We start from the raw sequence: 21,254 nt of genomic DNA, 5'->3' as shown, positions 1-21,254 counted from the left end.
GTTCTGTTGGACCTCAGTGCTGCATTTGATACTATTGATCACCATATTTTGTTGCAGAGACTTGAGCATCTGGTTGGCATTAAGGGTGCTGCATTGAACTGATATGAGTCCTATCTGTCTGACAGATTTCAATTTGTAAACGTTAACGATACACCTTCACTACGCGAAAAGGTTAAATACGGAGTCCCACAAGGCTCTGTACTTGGACCAATACTATTTACTCTATATATGCTTCCTTTAGGTGAGATAATTAGGAAACACTCTATACATTTCCACTGTTATGCAGATGATACACAATTATATCTATCAATGAAGCCAGATGAAACAGATCAACTGGCTAAACTTCAAGCATGTCTTATAGACATCAAGAGTTGGATGACCCGTAATTACCTACTCCTCAACTCGGACAAAACTGAAGTTATTGTACTTGGCCTAGTCTCGCGTAGCCAGACCCCACAGAAAATGAAAAACAGCGACCTCTGCTGTTTGTGATTTAATCTGTGGGGTCTGGAGGGAGGCAAATGGGAAGCCAGTGCGCAGGGAAACCCCGGTTTCATGTCTGCCTTCAGCGCATCACTTCCGGTTGGTGCGACTACGTTTTCATTCCCACTAACAATATTTCTACACGGAACACTAACACCACTTCTCCCAGAGAACATGGATGGTTTTGGTTATAAGCCCACTTGTTTCTATTATGAAAGAGTAATTTAAAATGTGAATATCTTTCCGTGGTTTTGTCCGCTCCGAGGACGCTATTGTTAAATTAGTTTCGGCTAGTTTCGAGGGGGGAAGGGTGGATGGACACGTGAATCCCGCCCACTACATTTGATTGGGTAAAGCGCGGCCTACTTCCTGATCTGAAGGCACGCCCACTTGTAGCCAATGCGCACACGTTATGACGAACCTCTCCGACAGATTCCACCGCAGGGCAGAATCTGTTCTTGAGAGATTATACTTGGCCCTAAGCACCTCAGAGATAAATTAGCCGATGAGAATTTTACCCTAGATGGTATTACCTTGACCTCCAGGGCCACTGTAAAGAATCTGGGAGTCACGTTTGACCAAGATATATCCTTTCAGTCCCACATAAAACACATTTCAAGAAATGCATTTTTTCACCTGCGTAATATTGCAAAAGTTAGGCACATTCTGTCCCAAAATGATGCAGAAAAACTTGTCCACGCATTTGTTACTTCTAGGCTGGACTATTGCAACGCTTTACTATCAGGCTGCCCAAGTAAGTCCCTAAATAGCCTGCAGCTAGTCCAGAATGCCGCTGCGCGCATACTGACAGGAACCAGAAGAAGAGATCATATCACTCCTTCATTGGCCTCTTTGCACTGGCTCCCGGTTAAATACAGAATAGAGTTTAAAGTTCTCCTCCTCACATACAAGGCTCTCAATGGACAGAAACCAGTATATCTCAAAGAACTCATCGAGCCCTATAAACCAGCCAGAACACCACTGCGCCCACAGTATGAAAAAATGCTTACGGCTCCCGGAAACCCCAAAAAAGTTAGAACAGGAGGCAGAGCATTTAAGTTTCAGGCACCTCAGCTGTGGAACCTTCTCAAAGTCTCAGTCCGTGAAGCAGACACACTCTGTATATTTAAGACTAGACTAAAAAGCTTTCTCTATGATAAAGCCTATAGCCGAAGTGTATAGACTCAGTCACCCTATAGTTATCCTCTCTCCCCCCCCTGCCCCCCCCCCCTTCTCCTCTCATCCTCTCTCTTCTCGTCCTCCCTTTGGTTGTGTGGGTTTGTGTCCCAATGGTACAATGGTACAATCGTAATTAACCCTGTACGGATTCACGCTCTAGTAAGGCCGGCCACTAATTCTACAACCGGGGACCCGCTCCGCGGAGTTTCTTTTATTTCCCACGTCGCAGGTCTATGGACTGTCACTACGGACCCCCAGCTGCGGCTCAAGACTGTGACTGCGGACCGGGCCTCTCCATGGAGCACGACCGTGGATTTCTACTACACTACACTATATACCACTATACTATTATATACTGTATATTATCTTAACATTCTTATATTATACCATTATATACTACATACGCATTATTGCTGTACTATATTATACTATCATATATATCTTACACTATTATATGTGCTACTATTGTTACTGTTACTACTTGCACTGTATCTCTTTCTGTCTCTCCTCTGTCTCTGTATCTCTTTCTGTCTCTCCTCTGTCTGTCTCCCTCTCTCTCTCTCCTCTTTCCCCCGAAGGCTTCCTGCCTCCGGTCGAGGCAGAAGGCCGCCACCCTAGAGCCTAGGGTCTGCCTGACGTTTCTTCCAGTTAAGAGGGAGTTTTTCGTTGCCACTGTCGCAAGGGTGGGATTGTCGGGTCTCTCTTCTCTACATGTAAAGTGTCTTGAGACAACTTGTTGTGATTTGACACTTTAATAAAATTGAATTGAATTGAATTGAATTGAGGGAGAGAGGGAGGGAGAGAGAGAGAGAGAGAGAGAGAGGCAGAGAGAGAGAGAGGGAGAGAGAGAGAGAGAGAGAGAGAGAGAGAGAGAGAGAGGCAGAGAGAGAGAGAGAGAGAGAGAGAGAGAGAGAGAGAGAGAGAGAGAGACACACAGACAGACAGACAGACAGACAGACAGACAGACAGACAGACAGACAGACAGACAGACACTAATGAGGCGTGAGTGAGGGCAGGTGTGATTATGGATTGAGAGGGAGTGACAGCAGGTGAGGTGGGTGGATCCAATCCATGGGAATAGGCCAAGGGGAGTGTTGCACACTAGGATGACTCTTTTCTACAAGAACATATGTCAGAAAATTGACAAACAAATACTGTCAAAATGCCATTTCATCTTGTCTTTAAAAAGTGAACATGCATTAATTAACAAAGTCATGATTTTTGTTCAGTAAATTATATTAGGACTGGTTAAATTGGGTTGTGAACCAGGGACCTACAGACTGGCAGGTAGACAGTGTACTGACTGAGCCATTGGATGGACATAATTAAACTTCATGTGTGGTAAGTTATCATACAGCATGGATTGCTTATTATTGCCAGACCCAAGTGGTCGGGCTTACATGAGGCTTTGTATCTGTTTTCTCCATACATGGGCATGTTCACTTTGTCCCCCGGCCCCAGCCAAAAAAGTCTGTTCCCCTTTCGTCATAGAAGGGACATAGAAGGGACACACGTCATGCGAAGCCCGGCCATTCAGATTTCAACCACTAGGGGTCTGGCAGTACCAGGTCTCCTGGTTCCCTTGTATATATACAAGCTCATAACGCGTCACATTGTAGATCGGCTGTATGTGGTTACTGTAGGTGCAATCTGGGAACCCATCGCCAAATAAAAAAGGAAAAACAGCGCCCTCTGTTGTTTTCTACTACACAGTAGCTCTACTTACAGTAGCTCTGGGGGGAGCAAAATAGAGCACAGGTGCGCAAGGAAACCGGGGTTTTGGTCTGCCTTCAGCCTTTCACTTCCGGTGGTGCGACTATGTTTTCATTCCCACTAACAATATTTCTACACGGAACACTAGCACCACTTCTCCCAGAGAACATGGATCGTTTTGGTTATAACTTGTTTCTATGATGAAAGAGCAAGTTAAAATGTGAATATCTTTCCGTGGTTTTGTCTGCTCCGCGGACACTATTGTTAAATTAGTTTCGGTTTGTTTCTAGTGGGGAAGGATCGGTACACACGTAAATCCCGCCCACTACAGTTGATTGGGTAAAGCGTGGCCTGCTTCCTGATCTGAAGGTACGCCCACTTGTAGGCCAGTGCGTACGCGATATGACGAACCCCCCCCCGACAGATTCAAGAGGAGAGCAGAATCTGTTATTGAGAGATTACTGTAGGTGTTGTATTAATAATTAAATCTGCATAGTAACAAGTAACTAAAGCTGTCATATGCTGTAATTGTAGTAGAGTAGAAGTGACAAAAAAGGAAAGTAAAGTAAAAGTACCTCAAAATTGTACTGTGCATTGTAAGCATTTGTATTGGTACTTGAGTAAATGTACATAGTTACTTTTCAGCACCATTGAGGAGCCAATGACTGACAGGCTAGGTAACACCAGGCGCACTTATTGCTAGAGTGCAGAGGGACATGGGTTGGTATTAATGGTCTTAACTCAAAATGTATAAATTACACAGCTTAGATTTTTTGATTAAATACGACAGTGATGTACAAAAAAATTATGTAGTGTAAAAGTTGCACTTTCATACAATGTGAATGTATATTATTCCTTGTGTCTGGGTAGCTCAGTTGGAAAAGCTCTTAACTCTCAACCGCAAGGTCATAGAATCGAGTCCTGGCAGAAGCAACACAGCATATGAGTAATCTGGTTCCCTGTTGTATAGAGCATTGTTACAGGTATAGGCTCATGTGTTTGTTAATGTTGCTACTCTTTAAATGGCCATGGCCAATAACGTGGCATTGGGCGCTTAAAGTTAAATATTTGAAAAACTACACATTATTTCAAAGAAAAAGCCACCAGGCCACTAATGAAGACAGGTGTGATTGGTGATGAGTGAGAGCAGGTGAGAGGGGTGGAGCCAATCCATGGGAATAGGGGGAAGGTTGCTGACTAGATGACTCTTTTCTACACCCCCCTCACTAACCTTAACCTCAGTAAAACAACGACCTAACCTCAAGAAACACTATTTGTAAAACTAAGAATTCCAAATGATGATCACCTCAACACATTGTTGGGGACAGGGATCGAACCAGCGACCTATGGATTCACAGGCTGCCTCTCTTATGGCCTCCCTGATAGTGTATGTTGATATCTATACGTTTTACCGCTATGAACCAAGCCTCTGTTTCGCTAACTATTCTAGATCACTGGTTCACAAAACATTTACCAATAAAGATTTTTTTTGTCTCCTCGGAATGGAAACTAGTGAAAATAATCAATCTACAAGGTCACAACGCGTTGCTATCTGAAATGTTGTGAGATTGTAGATCGGCTATTCTCACAAGAAAGTATGTCATACATAAAAAACAACTATTCTCAAAAAAGCATTTCATGTTATTTTTTAAAAATTGCACATGTCTGAATTAACAGGGTCATGTTTTGTACAATGCAATTTAAATGTAACCTGCATTGAATGGGGTTTGAACCGGGGACCTTCAAACCACACACACACACACACACACACACACACACACACACACACACACACACACACACACACACACACACACACACACACACACACACACACACACACACACACACACACACACACACACACACACACACTGCTGTGTTATTTTGTGTTTTTCTTCCTCATGCCTTCACCATTCATTCCCTTGTGACTTATTTTTCAGTGCCAGTTTCCTCCTTCCTCATCATAAACCACAGGTATGATCATCTCCAACACGTCGAAACCAAGGGAGAGGTTATGTAAAGCTACATGACTACATTTTTAGTGGCACATGATGAACATCAAATAGCACAAGTGACACTGGCTCCAGTATGGCGGTGCAACATGGGGGTGCATCCAGTGGCGTTAGTTCAGCAAAAATTATTTGGGGGGTCGAACCCCCAAAAAAACGCCGAAATGCATAGAAAACTATGCAATATACCTATAACACAATACAAACACAATGGTCTTACACCTGCATTAGTCTACTATTCATGATAAAATAAAAAATAAAAAATAAAAATACATATGTATATTTGTTTTTCTTTTCTGGAGCCAAGTTATGGCACCTGCAATACCTTGCCATACCAATTGACACCCCTGTGTGCATCCGACACTTTTTCAAACTGGTCACCAATAGAGGGAATAACCAAATAGATCTATCGTCGCTGTGGCTTGAAGCATTGATCAACTCAATCTTTCTATTCACCCAGTAAAAGGCTATGTCCTCATGTCAATTCTTGCAGTTACACAGTCCATCCATTGGTGACTCTTTTGTTTCATTTGATTTTATAGAATTTTACTGTGTTTAATGTCAACACAACTTTATTTTTGAAGTTCCAAAAATATCTAAGGTTAGAACAGCAGGCAGAGCATTTAAGTTTCAGGCACCTCAGCTGTGGAACCTTGTCCCAGTTTCGGTCCGTGAAGCAGACACACTCTGTATACTTAAGACTAGATTAAAAATCACTGGCCCTGGGGGCTGGAGGGTGATGTCGAAGTAACCAAAGTGAAACTACTGGCACTGCAAAATCAGTTCAGGAAAATCACTCCAGCGGTTTGCGAGATTAGCTCCAACACACACACACACACACACACACACACACACACACACACACACACACACACACACACACACACACACACACACACACACACACACACACACACACACACACACACACACACACACACACACACACGCACACAAACAAATGTCAATGAACCAGCCTCCCCAACTCACTGATTGGATGTCAAAATGTACATTAACCCGCCTCCCCCTCGCGCTGATTGGATGAGTTAGAGAACCAATACCCATCAACTCTGTGCACACCTTCAGCAACATTTTGGTTGTCAAGACTTCAACTCCTGTTCAACTACTTCTTCTCAAACTTAGTTCCAACTCAGAAGCATTGACAGGTAAGCTTTCTCATTCTGAATCATTCATTTACTTAAGTACTGTACTTAAGTACAATTTTGGGGTAATTGTACTTTACAAAAATGTTTACCTCTACTCCACTACATCTCAGAGGCAAAAAATGTACTTTTACTCAACTACAATTATTTGAAAAATGTAATTACTAGTTATTTTTCAGATATAAATTATGATGTTATGAAACTTACATTAACCACTTAAGCCCTATTTTATACATAGGCTATTTGAAAATAGCCGATCTACAACTCACAATGTGTTGCATCGCGACACGTTGTGAGCTTGTATATCTGCTATTTTCAAATATTTTAGTACTTTTACTTTTTGTGCTTTAAGTACATTTTGATGCCAATACTTTTGTACTTTTACTCAAGTACATTTTTAATTCTGGACTTTTACGTGTAAGGGCGCGGTCCCATCGCACTTTTATTTTACTCCTCTGGGGCGCAATCTGCCAATGCTTTGTCAATGCAAATGCGTGGATTCATGGTCTTAAGCATTTTTTCCAAGAATCCATGCATTTGCATTGACAAAGCATTGGCAGATTCTGCTCCAGAGGTAAAATAAAAGTGCAGTGGGACCGTGCCCTAACAGAGTATTTCTATATGGCAGTATTGGTGCTTTTACTTAAAGGACGACTTCACCACTTTTCAACATATCTTCATATAATAGGTCCTCACTAATGCTCATGATAAAATGATACAATTTTTTTCTACTTGGTCTGTGTCTCATAGGAGGGCTGTGGACAGTCCAGAAACCTGTCTACCAGTGACATCATCGTTAGGCAGGATTTTTTTCCCCAAAAAGATTTAAAAAAAATTATTCCGATTTTTATTAAGGCGAGAACAATGGGATCTATTATTGCATTGCAACTTTCCAGGAATACAAAGCCTGCAGTTTCTATTAGCTTGGATTCCCCATCGATGATGTCACTGGTAGACGGGTTTCTGAACTGTCTACAGCCCTCCTCTGAGACACAGACTGATTAGAAAACTAGAGAAAGTGCTCCTCGGAGCACAAGTCTCCGCCAGGTGAGGAAGTGTAATGTGTGTGTGTGTGTGTGGTTTTGCGAAAATCGGCCTCCTGGTGGCGCTATAATAGGGCAATGTTGAAAGGGTGGCATTTGTGCCCTCAACGTAGTGCAAATGTGCGTGCAAAGTTTCACCGCAAGTATAAAATATAGTTTTGCCAAAATCAGCCTGCTGGTGGCGCTATAATATGGCAATGTTGAAAGGGTGGCATTCGTGCCCTCAACGTAGTGCAAATGTGCGTGCAAAGTTTCACAGCAATCGGATGCTGTTTTGATGATTTGCAACATTTTGTTCAAAACGGGCCACTCCTGCAAACTTTAGATGTCAATCTTAGTCAATGAGAATGGAATATGAAAAATCTAACTGATCCGTCTTGAGCACATGACTATAGAGATCATGTCTACCGATTTGTATGAAATGTGCATAAAATCTGAAGGAGTAATATCCAAAAATGTGTTTGATATAAGTTGGCCTCCTGGTGGCGCTATAAAAGGCAGATGTGAAAAATGCAGGGCAAAGGTTTTTCCTTGGCCTCTAGGGAGTGCACATACAAAGTTTTACACAGATCGGTGCAGTTATAGGTGAAAACACAAAGCAGCCTGTTGTAGCACCACCATGAGGCTGATTTGAAAATTCTCAAGTGGCAGTTCTTCCTCGGCCTAGTGAGAATGTGCGTGCAAAATTTCACGGAAATTGCATGCTGTGTTCATGATTTGAGGCATTTTGTTCAAAACGGAGCAGTCCTGCAAACTTTGGAAGCCATTTTTAGCCAATCCAGATGGAATATGAGAAATCTGAAAAAGTCGTTTGGTTTAATGACTATAGAGATACTGTGTACCGATTTAATAAAATAAAATGTGTTTTGGCAAAAGCGGCCTCCTGGTGGCGCTATAACAAGCCCATGTGAAAATTTTGGGGCAGAGGGTCTGAATTGGCATCCAGGGAGTGTGTGTGCACAGTTTGGCTGCAATCAAGCCAACGGTGGCAGAGATTAGCTGTCCACAGACGGACGGACAGACGGACAGACGGACAGACAGACGGACGGACGGACGGAGGGTAAAACATACTCTCTCGCCATGCCTTCGGCCTGGCGGAGACAAAAATTTTACCATTTTATCATGAGCATTAGTGAGGACCTATTATATGAAGATATGTTGAAAAGGGGTGAAGTCGTCCTTTAAGTAAAGAATTTGAGTACTTTTCGACCACTGATATTTAGCCTTACATGTTTAAAAAGTAATAATAATAATAATAATAATAATAATAATAATAATAATAATGAAAGGATTGCTACCTCACCTTTGTTGTTTAATCAATCTGCGGAACAATATTTACAATACATCAATTAATGTTGATGGGGTAGGTGGGGTCACTGGGGGAAGAGAAATTTTAGGAGTGGAGTGAGGGTGGTTATTCGCAAATTTGCGAGTTTAATAGGAATATTAACCACTGGTTAATATTCCTATTAAACTCGCAAATTTTCGAGGTTTATAATAAAACATAATCTGAATAGTATAAGCACATTCCTTCACTTTAGATCACTGGTGGGTATCATCTTGATCCAGAGGGCCATACTGACTTTGATTATGTGAGCGAAGGGCCAAAACTTTCAATTCAACAGTGCTGAATTATATTTACAAATGCATGAATTTGGTAGACACAAAATGATGACTCTTTTTTTTCTTCTGTACAGCTGTATGTCACTCTGGTGTACTCTGATGTTACAATGAAAATATCACTGATATCAAACAATCCATCGCCATGCATTCAACTTACTACTTTATATCTTGTCTTATGCACCACTTCACAGGTCACTGATGAGACACCACTATTTGTTATGTTAAATTTGGACTCAAGGCAGACAGTTTTACAATTATAACTAGAAAAAGTGCTCCTCGGAGCACAGGTCTCCGCCAGGTCAGGTAGACTATTGTGGCCTCCTGGTGGCGCTATAATAGGCCAACGTGAAAAGGGTGCCATTTCTTCTTAGGCCTTGCACGACAATCGGCCTCTGACTGCATTCATGATTTGAGGCATTTTGTTAAAAACATGTTTTTCGCTAAATTAGACCTGTTGGTGGCGCTATAACAGGCCAATGTTAAAAGGGTGGCATTTGTTCCTCAACATAGTGTGAATGTGCGTGCAACGTTTGAGCACAATTGGACGGTGAGTTCATGATTTGCGGAATTTTGTTCAAAACAAGCCAATAATGCAAACTTTAGATGTCAATCTTAGCAAATCAGTAAGGAATATGTAAAATCAAACACATCCGTCGTGATCACATGACTATAGAGATCATGTGTACCGATTTCAGTGAAATTTCGATTAAATTGGAAGGAGTAGTATAAAATAATGTGTTTTACATAAGTCGGCCTCCTGGTGGCGCTATAAAAGGCAGATGTGAAAAATGCAGGGTTCTTCCTTGACCTCTAGGGAGTGTGCATACAAAGTTTTACACAGATCGGTGCAATTATAGGTAAAAACACAAATCGGCCTGTTATAGCGCCACCATGAGGTTGATTTGAAAATTTTCAAATGATAGTTCTTCCTCGGCCTAATGGGAATGAGCGTGCAACATTTCACGGAAATTGCATGCTGTGTTCATGATTTGAGGCATTTCGTTCAAAACGGAGCACTCCTGCAAACTTTGGAAGACATTTTTAGCCAATCAGGATGGAATATGAGAAATCTGAAATACCCGTTTCGTTTAATGACTATAGAGATACTGTGTACCGATTTGCGTGACGTTTGGAAAAATTCTGTAGGAGTACTGTAAAAAAAAGGTGTTTTGCCAAAAGCGGCCTCCTGGTGGCGCTATAACAAGCCCATGTGAAAATTTTGGGGCAGAGGGTATGAATTGGCATCCAGGGAGTGTGTGTGCACAGTTTCGCCACGATCAAGCCAACGGTGCCAGAGATTAGCTGTCCACAGACAGACGGACAGACAGACGGACGGACGGACGGACGGAGGGTAAAACATACTCTCTCGCCATGCCTTTCGGCCTGGCGGAGACAATAAACATTTGATCAAGTATGGACTCAAATTGTAAATACTAATTGTCGATATTTGGAATTCAATTCAATTAATTCTGGGGGGGGGGTCGTTTTTCTTGTATGTTGCCCATGTATGCTTGGCTCTGGAACCATTGGTTCTCTAAAGTTACTTGCTTATTTACTAACATAAGCAAGTCGGCCCACGTATGTCATATATATACATATGTCATTCTTTTTTGTAGAATGGGCAACGCCGTAGTCGTCATTAACTACCCAACCAGTCTGGACGAAACTCCCACACTGGACAATGCCATAGTAGTGGAAAAAAAGGCCGGCAAGCTCGTTATTAAGAATGCTGGAGACGCTCCACATGGCTATGGTGGCACGGTTCTATTCAAGAAGAAGAATGCACCTGGTGAATTTCAAATATTCTCTGAGCTTTACTGCCATGTTTACCGGTCAGGCGATAAAGGAGTTGCCAAATGGACCAAGAATGAACTAAACCTCAACCTTGAGTCCAACATGGAGAATTCTAAGATGACTATCCAAATCAATTTCTAATACAAACAATTCTCTGTTTCTTTTTTTTTTCTTCTCCCCCTGCTTTACTCCCCCTCCTCCATTCCTATTTGTACTCCTACCTAATATTCATGATATGCTTGATGTAATATTGATCTACTTCTGAATTTTGTTTCATAAATGTCACTGATATTTCACTTGGGAACCCCTTTCCCTTTATGGCAAGGAAGGTGCAGAGCATTGGTTGCCACAAATGCTGTAACAACTTCAATAAAGCAGTACAGCTCTTACAGTGTGTGGGTTATTGGTCTCATAGTGAATGAACGATCAACGGTTTACAAGAATGAAAGGAGAGAAATGTAAACTATGCATCACTTGTATTTCCAAAGCAGTTATAAACATAAGAGGATATTTTATCTGTAGGTATAATCCTAAAGGAAGAGTATATAAACAGCCTTTGGGAGGTGAAGAGAAGGCCAGACAGAGTGATGAGCATGAAACTGGACATATTAACTGGATGATAAATGTCATCAGTGCATATACCCCACGAGTGCGATCGAAAAAGGGTGGGCAATCAAAAACATCTAGAAGAGTTCTGGAGTTGAAGTGGTAGAGGAGATGCAAGGGGGGAGAGTGATGATTGGAGCATATACCTCAATGGGCATGTGGGGGAGGGGGGCAGAGGGGATGAGGAGGTGATGGGTAGATATGGTGTTAAGGAGAGAAATTCAGGACAGATGGTGGTGGACTTTGAGAAAAGCATGGAAGTGGATGCGGGGAACACCTATTTCAAGAAGAGGGAGGAACACAGGGTGACGAGTGGAGGTATGAGCACACAGGTGGACTACATTTTATGTAGGAGCTGCTAGCCTGAAAGAGATCAGAGTCTGTAGTTTAAATACCTGGGGTTAACTATCCAAGTATTCAGGAGTATAGAAGAGAAGTGAGGAGAGTGCAGGCACAGTGGAAGAAAGTTTCAGGAGTTATTTGTGACAGAAGGCCTTTGGTGTTGTCCATTTCTTGAGGGCACAAAGGCCAACTGCCAGGGCAGGAAGGCAATTCAATAAAACAATATTTGAGTCCATTGAAATAATTAATTGAATGTAATGGTTAAGAGTAATTTTAAATTTAATATGTAGACTATCTGGAGTGAAATAAATAAATTATAGTTTTTACAATTGGATCCATGCACAGCTCTGCACCAATCAAAGTCACTGGATTGGTTTAAAGATAGAACACTGGTATGCAGTGATATTAGTCTGGCCATGCCAGGCTAGATACAATTGTAAATAGCTGTGTCAGTGAAGTTGTAGAACAGTATAATACAACAAATAAATAGTACCATCAGCATCTACAGTGACGTTGTAGACAGTACAGTTGCAAAAGTGTCTACAAGAAAACATAAGTGGGTTTCAGGTGAAGTGATTTGAACAAATTTAAGGTGCCATCTTTACACTCAAGGTCATCAGTTGAGTTTTAGTGAAATTGTGAATTTGTTTTCACAATTTCTTACTTAAATTATTACTCAGCTAGACCACACACGTGGGGGGATATGCGCACGTGATCTGGCAACCCGGCAGCAGTGGTGAGCTGTGGATTTTTGAACGAGGGGGGCTCTATTTTATGACATCACGTGCACGCGCACGCATGTGCACATAGCCGATCAGCTCAGTGCTAGTTGAAATATTGTATTCAACATGTGATTTTAATGTAATTATATTTCTTATTATTTTGTTGCATTGTTAATTTGTTGTTTTTATCTTTGTTTGAATGAATGAATTATTTTATTTTCCTTTTAGTTTTATATAAAATAAAATAATCAGTCAACTTGTCTTTACTTGAATTACTTTTTTTTAAGACTTATATTGCTTTCAAAACAGTTGTTTTTAAAACAAGTAAAAATTAAAAAATGCCCTTTTGCTACTCACCAAAACAAGACGGTTTTATGGAGTTGAAAGCCTATTCTACTAAATGGGAACAGTGTGAGATCCCACCTCACGTCTATAATACACTTTTTGGCCAGAAAAGAAAATATTTCACCGGAATTAAAATGTTTTGGTTACTCCACAGTGCCCTCTACAGATCTGGTCAACGGAATTTTCCTATAGACCATATTCACACGGCGGCCATGTTGCTATTAAGTCAATGAAGTGCCACCCCGGTTTCCACGGCAACAGGGTGGCACTTTCAATGTTAAATTCCAATATGGCCGCCGTGTGAATATGGTCTATAGACCAGATTCTTCCTTACGTTGAAATATTTTCTTTTCTGGACAAAAAGTGTATTTGAGACGTGAGCAGTGTTGGGAAGTAACTAAAGTAATATGTAACTTAAAGTAATATTATTACCTTTTCCCAGTAACTAGTAACGTAACTAATTACTTTCACGTTTTGAGTAATAATATTACCTTTACGTTTTTTCAAAAAGTAACTTATTACTTTTTTTCATGAGCCTCGGTGGTACTCTGGCTTTGAGTGTGTTTATTTGATCCTGTGTTGTTTTTGGTCCATTGATATAATGGTAGACTGGTTGGGATAGAGTTGCTATGCAGGCTGCTTGCTGATCCGGTCTAGAGCGGATACGGAAACGTTGCGCACTTGTCTGTGTGAATTATTATCAGCTGCGGAAGGGCGGGCCTTAAACCGGATCAAACAGTGTTGCCATGTCTGCTTATTATAAGCCGATGAAGACACGCCGTAAGCTTGTAGATCGGCTATTTTATTTATTTATATATATATATATATATATATATATATATATATATATATATATATATATATATATATATATATATATATATATATATATATATAGGTCACTGACTGTGGCATGTGTGTATATATATATATATATATATATATATATATATATATATATATATATATATATATATATATATATATATATATATACATACATACATACATACATACATACATACATACACACACACACACACATATAGGTCACTGTGGCCTGTCTATTAGTCGCTTGTTTTCATAGACCTGGTCGCTTATTTCTCTCTCTTAATCTGGCAACACTGGTTAGGGTTAGTGTGAGACTCACATACACAGAATGCGAGACGTAAAACACAGGACACAGAGGAACCGCGCGTTTCATTTACTACTTGGAAATATGGCAATTATTTTGATTTTGTCCGGACAAAACATTTGAAGAACATTATAGACCAATTATTTGTTTACTAACATTGAGCCTGGACGCACAGGTGATTGTTTCACGCAATCAATTCCCAACCTGTTTCGGGGTGCACTGGTTTCAGCACACCCCAACCCCCTCTTGTGTGTGTTGGCTAGTGAGACGCGTCCTAACGAGACCTGATATAATGGGTTTCGTTGCGCGCATACTGGCTGCACGCAGCCAGTATGACGTCGTCTGTTAAGGGGTCTATAGTCCGCTGCAAATTATGCAGTGCATCATTTATTTATGTTTGTTTAGTTTATGTTTGGAGCTTTAATAAACAACATAAGTTGTTCAAAGATTGTGTCTCATGATGAGTCATTATCTGTCTGAGCCCAGGTGTTTGAATTTGAATATTTTATTAGGCAAAGTACATTAAATACATTTAAAATACTTGTTTCCATTGAGGTCCTTAGTATTCAATTCATAGTCGTCAAATGGTTTTCATTTAGTCCGTAAGTTATGAATTCATACACAGTAAAAGTCTTAGTGTTAATATAATTCAAATGAGTGTACAATGAGGATTTTACAATCAGTCAGACTTTTGGGGAGAAAGGATGCAATTACTGGGGGCGAGAAAAAAAAAGTAACTAAAGTAATAAGTAACTAAGTACTTTTGGCAGGGAGTAATAAGTAAAGTAACTACATTACTTTTTAAACAAGTAATATGTAATAAGTAACATATTACTATGTTTTAGTAACTATCCCAACACTGGACGTGAGGTGGGGGCTCAGAGTGTTCCCACTTAGTAGAATAGGCTTTCAACTCCATTAAACCGTCTTTGTTTTGGTGAGTACCAAAAGTGTATTTTTTTATTTTTACTACAGACGAGAGGCTGCGCTACCGCGGTGCGAGGGGAAAGAATCGAAAGTACGATAGTGTTAAGGAGAACTCCTTCTAACGCTATGGACCAGAGCTAGACAGGGATAACTTCGTGAGAGTCTGTCTGGTAGGCTACTAGCTCTTGTGTCCTCTGCTAAGCGATTAACCCTTTCACACTTCATGGCTTTTCTCGAGTAGCCTAATGTTATGCAAAGCAGCCAGGTTGAGGCCATTGTTTAAGGTGTTAAAGACGGCTCGCCCCTGACGGTGCGTTGTTGTGTTAATGATTGACGGCTCGCGGGCGGCTGGTGTGTGCTCGCGCGTGCATGTGGAGCTGTGTCATGCATGTGGAGCACGCGCGAGCCCTCTATTGTGGCAGAACTAAGGGGTCGCCGACCCCCTGAGCACCCCCTAGAGCTCCTTTGCCTTTGCTAAGCTCCCTGTTGTATCGCAAATCTGGCAAGTTACTGACTAATCTTTGATCAAGCTGATAAAGTTTCAATTGAAGCATATTTTAATATTTAGTGATAGAGCAAAGATCCATTTTGTATCCATCTTTTGCACAGGGAGATTCAGGAGGCCCAATGGTGGTTAAACGGGGAGAACGCTGGATTCAGGTTGGAGTTACTAGCTTCACACGGATAGAAGGTTGTGTCATACGTAACAATCCTGATGGTTTTGCCGGAGTGTCCCGATACCAGACTTGGATCGAAGAACACATCACCAGCAACCAGCCAGGATTTGTATACAGCCCCAGCAATGTGATCAGTGGAAGATATCTATTTCCCCTGCTCCTTCTATCCATTTTACACCTTGTATTTTATCTGTAACTGTTCTCATAAGAATCAGACAACATAAGAGATTGTTGTGATTGATTGAATGATCTTGAGTTGTGGAAATTATATATAGAGTCTGGATTTTTGAAAATGAAATATCTGACACAGCTTAGGAACCCTTCCACAATGGAAAAATAATAATACCTGACACATATTGACATGAGAACAAAAATAACCAGCTTCTTGATATTTACATTTTATTATTGATTTATTGAGATTAAAAAACGAATCCAGGCTAAATGTGTACACATTTGGCCAGTAGAAATTTGGCACAAGCCGACATTAAGAACATATTGTTTAAATTAAGATTAGGATTTAAGATTATAATGTGAAAAATATGTTTTGCATAATTTGTCCAAATGTCAGAGGTCACTCTGTGTGCAGATAAGTAGTGGCATCCTGCCATTACATATCAAAACAGGAAGATACAGAGCATAGGATGATAGAAAATGTGAATATTGTGATTTGAATGAGGTGGAGAATGAAATAAATTGTATTTTATATTGTCCTTTGTATCATGATTTGAGAGAAATATTTTTTAAACCCCTGATTTAAATTTGATAGATAGTGAGCTACTTTAATTGAACATTTTTTTATTAAATGTTTTGCATTTTCAGAATATTTTTCTAAAGCGTGGGATAGGAGGAAAAGGGTGACTTACAATATATGAACCTTCACTTCATTTTTGAATGAATGTATGTATACTCTGTTGTTTATATCCAGGTTGTATTATGAGTTTCTGGTTGGGTAATACACAATACACTAGAATGTTTTGTGTTTTGTTTAACTGGTAGGTTAAGGTACAGTATCTGATAATCCCATGTGGGATGATGGGTCAAGCAATTGTCCTGACACGAAAATAAAATATTCATTCATGCATGTATGGAATTAGCACTAACATAATGTAAAATGTCTCATAAATTAAATCTAAATTTATTTAGTTGTATAATTTCAAATAATCAAACAATAATTCTCATTACCACCACTATTGTGATTCTTTCATGTCCATTCTTGAATACTGTCTTTTTACGACGTGGCAATGTAGAGCTGTCCTAACCTCATAAACCACTGGACCTCATACAATTGTTATGCATGTTGTCAGTGCTTGTGCTACACCTCCATAAAATAAACAAACATAATAACTGGTGTTATGACTGGTGGAAAAGGAAACTGCCACTGATAAATACTGTAAGTCAAAGTGAGCTTACTTCTTTGAGAGGAATGATTATGAAGGCATGAGGAAGAAAACAGAAACATAATAGAACACTGGTAGAGGTTGGATGCCAAGAAAAACAACTACATTTGCCAAAGAAACGTCTTCATCCATCTCTGAACAAGTGTAACTGTGGTGTAACTGCTTAAATCAGGCATCACAAGGTCTCCATTCGCACACAGACAGGCAGATAGCGAGAGTAATGCATGATATGCACCATTTGTGAGTCTGACCAAATACAGGCTTAGTGCAACATAAGGCGGGTCTGGTTCTGAATCAGCTTTGTTTGCGTTCGTTTATGTGCTAAAAGAGTGACTTTGAGAGCTGTTTCAGCGTAATAGACCATATTCACACGGCGGCCATGTTTCTATGAAGTCAATGAAAGTAGCCACCCCGAGTGGCGGCACTTTCAATGTTAAATTCCAATATGGCCGCTGTGTGAATATGGTCTATGTAAGTCAATGAGGAGTATATTTGTCTTCGCCAGGCCGAAGGCATGGCGAGTCACATCTGCATGTTTTACCCCCTGTCTGTCCGTCCGTGAGTCCTTCCGTCCTTCTGTCTGTGACCAGCTAATCTCCGCCACCGTTGGCCCGGTCGCTGTGAAACTGTGCACACACACTCCCTGGATGCCACAGCAGAACCTCTGCCCCACATTTTTCAGATCGGCCTGTCATAGCGCCACCATGAGGCCAACTTTTGCAAAACACATTTTTGGATATTACTCCTAATATATTACTGTTATAATATATATATATATATATATATATATATATATATATATATATATATATATATATATATATATATATATATATATTTGCTTTAAAATATGTTCTGCTTCAACTAACTACCTGTTTTATTCTTATGTTTTATTGTATATAGAGCTGAAGTTGTTAATGTATGTTTTGTAATAATAATCAAAATCTAAGTAACTAGTATTTAAAGTTTTCAAATAATTGTAGTGGAGTAGAAGTAAAAGTATTGAACACTGGAAATACCTAAAAAGTGTACTTGTACAGTAGGCCTACTTGAGTAAATGTTCTTAGTCACTTTACACCACTGCATTTTTGTACTTCTATTGTTAAGTTATTTAGGTGTTCCTGTCATGTTTTTCACACTTACTGCGGGCTAGGATGACACACAGGGTTCAACAAAGAGTATCTATAATTTATGCACAATAAATGACAATGCGGAAATTTGAGGAAAGTATTGGGTTCCAAATGTCCTTTAGGCAAAACGCCAACAGACTTATTTACTGTTGCCAGTTTCCTTCTCTTATCCACCTGTGTGTGTGTGTGTGAGTGTGAGTGTGAGTGTGAGTGTGAGTGTGTGTGTGTGTGTGTGAGAATCTTTGGCCTAGATTTTCCAGCAAGACCCAATCTTGCAGCCTCACTCTTGTGTTTCGATAGCAGGTGAGTCTGTAGATTAGAGGTGTTGCCTCCAGATGCTTGCACCTTACTCAGACACAGTTTACAGATAACCTCACATTCTCAGGTTCCCTATCAGCATTAACCTGACTAGCCAGATGAGGGCGGTATTGTGTCGCAAGCTTCTTCCATTTGACGGTGTCAGGTTATATCAGCATTGGGTTTAAAACCAAAATATCGCCCACTTGGCCGAGGAAGAAATGCCATCCTTTTCACATTGGCCTGTTATACCGCCACCAGGAGGTCAAAATAACGTACTGTACCTGACCTGGCGGAGACCCGTCCGTCAGGTCAGGAGAGTGTACAAATCAGGTCAGGAGAGTGTACAAATGGAACCAAATGGAACCAAATGGATCCAAATGGACCCTTACGGGTCCATTTGGTTCCATTGGTACACTCTCAGAGTTACAGACACATAAAGATCAATTTGGTTCCTAACTATTATATTGGCTGGGGACCCCCTGGAACCCCCTCAAGGACCACTGTTGGTCCCCGGACCATTGGTTGAGAACCACTGGGCTGGAGTACTTCTATCATGTCCATGTTGTTAACAAAGCTCCATGATAAGAGAGATCAATGCTCCATGCACACCAAGAAAAGCAAAAACATGAATCTGCTTTTACTTTAATGTAATCTCTATGCACACCAAACACAATTTTTTATATAAAAAAAAAAGCTGCTCCTACATTACTTCTGCTTGTTTTATTTTTTTAGCTTTTCTTGGTGTGTAGCGGGCATTGCTCCAATTAGTACAAACAGTTATTCTGTATACTTCTGTTGAGTTAAAATGAATAATAATTCAACCTGAGAATAGCATTCATGTATAATAGCAATATGCCCAATACCTAAACTTTATAAACATTGATATAAGATGTCTTGCATGATTATAAATATACTGTACGAGAGCATTGTCTCATGAATGTGTTTATAATGCCTACTGACATAACAATAATAATGATGATGAAGATGATAATGATAACTAGAAAGAAATTTCCTACGAAAATTTAAGTGTGCCTACGTTGGCTGGGGGTTTTGTCGCCGTGGTACCGCGAAACGGTGTAAAAAGTAATGCGGTAAGTGGGCCGGTCGTCCCGCACGTTTTGATGTATACATTGGCGGGGCCGTGTCAACCGTGTGGGAGGAGTAGCATTTTGATCCCCTCGGGCGGCCAAAAAAGTAAAGAAAAGAACAGCAAAATAATGTTTATAAAATTCATAAAAAATAAACCGAAAGTCAAAAAAGGAAAATTAAAAAACTGAAAAATTTAAGGTAAAAATTAGCATCTGAAACAATATTTGAAAAAAATGTAATAATTTTTAAAAATATATAAACAATTACTTAAATGGGTTTGAGTGCTTGTTTCACCCACTTCTGAAGGTCTGACGCAAAAAGTGCCCATTATACTATTGTTTGCAGTCCCCCATTTAGGGGGGGTAGGCAAAGTTTGGGAGCATTTCGGGAAATGTTCAGAAACCGGAAGTGAATACATGGTTTGAGTGCTTGTTTCGCCCACTTCTGAAGGTCTGACGCAAAAAGTGCCAATTCTACAATTGTTCGCAGTCCCGCATTTAGGGGGGGTAGGCGAAGTTTCAGATCATTTTGGGCACTTTTCAAACCGGAAGTGAAGAGGTCCAAGTCCGGGTTGGACCATCGAGTTGCATACCCTTCAAAAAGTGTTTTGGTGTAAAAAAAAAAAAATCCAAAAAAAAAAAGTTCGGAGAAAAAAATTAAGAAAAAAAAAAATTTGTCGAAAAAAAAAAAATTTTGGAAAAAAAAAAAGTTCGTAAAAAAATAAAGTCCATGACAAAGTTTGGGGGCGGTACCATGCTGCAAACAGAAGTTACGTCCATTTAAAGCCCGGCCAATAGGAAGGCAGAGGGGGCGGAGCTTCAACACACGAAGCTCATTGGTGGTTACAGCTGCCACATGGATTATAGCAGGAGCCCTAGAGTCTCTGGGTGGTTTCCCCCCCTCCCCGTAACCGTTAACATGGGAGTGAATGGGGGAGTGAGGATGATGATGGTTAACATGGGTGTGAATGGAGGATGATGATGAAGAGTAAGTCAAGTCAGAATGAGTCTGAATTTGGGACTGAAAGGGGGCGCGGCTACATGTTTTTGCTAATAACGTGGGCGTGGTAACGCGAAACGGTGAAAAAAGTAATGCGGTAAGTGGGAAGGTCGTCCCGCACGTTTTGATATATACATTGCGACTAACGAGTAAACCGTGTGGGAGGAGAAGCGTTTTGCGCGGTACGTGCGGCCAAAAGGGGCGGAGTTTCGCTGTTTTTTGCTAATAACGTCGCCATGGTAACGCGTGACGGAAAATCGTTTCCGAGCACACGATTCCCGACCAGGCCGCACGTTTTGATGTATATATTGTTGCGGTAGTGTAAACCGTGCGGCCTGTACACTCCGGCAAAGTTTTGGTGCGTGATAGAGTATGTATTAATAAATCCGGCGGATCTCAATAAGTGTGCCTCTACCATTAACATGGTAGGCACACTTAATAATAATAAGGGTAATAATAACAATAAGTGTAATAATAATAATAATACAACCTGCTATCTAAATAAGCGCTCTCCAAAGTTGGTCCGGGACCCCCAGGGGTCCATGAGGGTCTCCCCAGCAAAATGATTGCTAGTT

At 40.5% G+C, this 21,254-nt stretch overlaps 2 long non-coding RNA genes across 2 annotated transcripts in view; both read left to right on the top strand.

Moving 5' to 3' along the window:
• Nucleotides 1-16,846, top strand: part of LOC311056025 — a 39,367-nt gene extending 22,521 nt beyond the window's left edge. The window contains exon 2 of the long non-coding RNA XR_014601845.1: nt 16,767-16,846. This is a non-coding gene — a long non-coding RNA (uncharacterized lncRNA). The remainder of the gene's footprint in view (nt 1-16,766) is intronic.
• On the top strand, nt 6,448-11,399 carry LOC311056024. The gene is made up of 2 exons (XR_014601844.1): nt 6,448-6,553; nt 10,833-11,399. It is a non-coding gene; the product is annotated as an uncharacterized lncRNA (long non-coding RNA).
• Nucleotides 16,847-21,254: the final 4,408 nt, after the last annotated feature.

The sequence above is a fragment of the Gymnoscopelus microlampas genome, assembly GCF_963454915.1.
Source record: "Gymnoscopelus microlampas genome assembly, chromosome: 11".
Lineage (NCBI taxonomy): Eukaryota > Metazoa > Chordata > Actinopteri > Myctophiformes > Myctophidae > Gymnoscopelus > Gymnoscopelus microlampas.
The sequence above is the reverse complement of the archived record's forward strand: the minus strand, read 5'-3'. Positions and strand labels throughout refer to the sequence as shown.